Consider the following 1,236-nt stretch of genomic DNA (forward strand, 5'->3'; position numbering starts at 1 on the left):
TTGACCCCCCCCCCCAGTTTTATAAGTAAGGGTTAAAGCAAATATCACGTCAATTAGCCTTTTTCAATAGCTTGGACTTCCATTTCTCCCTAATTCGGATATCATTGTCTTTTACATGATTCACAACAAAATACAGACAAATATTATTGCTACAATACACACATTACAAAAATTGTCTTCATCATCAATAACTACATGGAAATCAGCAGTGATATCATGGAACAGTGATTGTTGTACGCTTCTGAAATCTTGATCCGTGATTGGCCAAAAGCTTACTGGTCAATTAGTCTTAGAAGAACTTGATAATGAAAATATTTTCATCAGTCAGGGCCCTTCTATTAAGACAAAGCACCATTTATATCAATCAATCATGAATAACCCAAGAAGCTGCAGCATATAAGATTCTAAAAGAATGTCTCTTAAATCAAAGTCAAGTGTCACAGTGTCATCATAGATTTAGATTTGGTTCATTAACATTATTTCGATTCTGGGCCCCGTCTTACAAGGAATTGCGATCGATCTGATCAATCACAACTAAGGACGGCCAGCAGTGTCAACATCTATAATGCATTTTTTTTCCAAAATATTTTCTAACTATACGATGTACATTCAAGCATTCATTGTTTTCTTGAAAATTCACTGTGCTCCTCTTTGCTTACGAAGGACATTGTGCAAATTTCCTGTAGAAAAAATTATGACACTGATGGATTTCCATAGAATTACGATTGATTGGATCAATCATAACACTTTGTAAGATGGCACTGTAGTAAAATCATGAAATCTAAGCTAATTGATCACACTGAAAATTGCCAACACAGATAAGCACATGTGGGGCAGTGTATTATAAATATTATTGCTTGGAGAAAGACCCGACACAAGGCTGGAATTCCATGCCTATTCCGTCCATTTCTAAGCGATTACACCTTTCTATCACACGGCCCTGTCTTACAAAGAGTTAAGATTGATCCAATCAATCGTAACTCTATGGAAATCCATCGAGTCATAATTTTTTTCTGCAGGAAATGTGCAAAATGTCCTTTGTAAACAAAGGAGAAAAACCGAACTGTCAAGAAATCAATGAATTTATGGATATACATTCATATCCAAAAAAAAATTTTTGAGCAAACATGCATTGAATGTTGTTGACTTTGCTGGCTTTCCATATTTGCGATTGATCGGACCAATCGCAACTCTTTGTAAGACTGGCCCCAGAATTAATTGGCAGATATATCTTTA

The sequence above is a fragment of the Lytechinus pictus genome, chromosome 17 (assembly GCF_037042905.1).
Source record: "Lytechinus pictus isolate F3 Inbred chromosome 17, Lp3.0, whole genome shotgun sequence".
Lineage (NCBI taxonomy): Eukaryota > Metazoa > Echinodermata > Echinoidea > Temnopleuroida > Toxopneustidae > Lytechinus > Lytechinus pictus.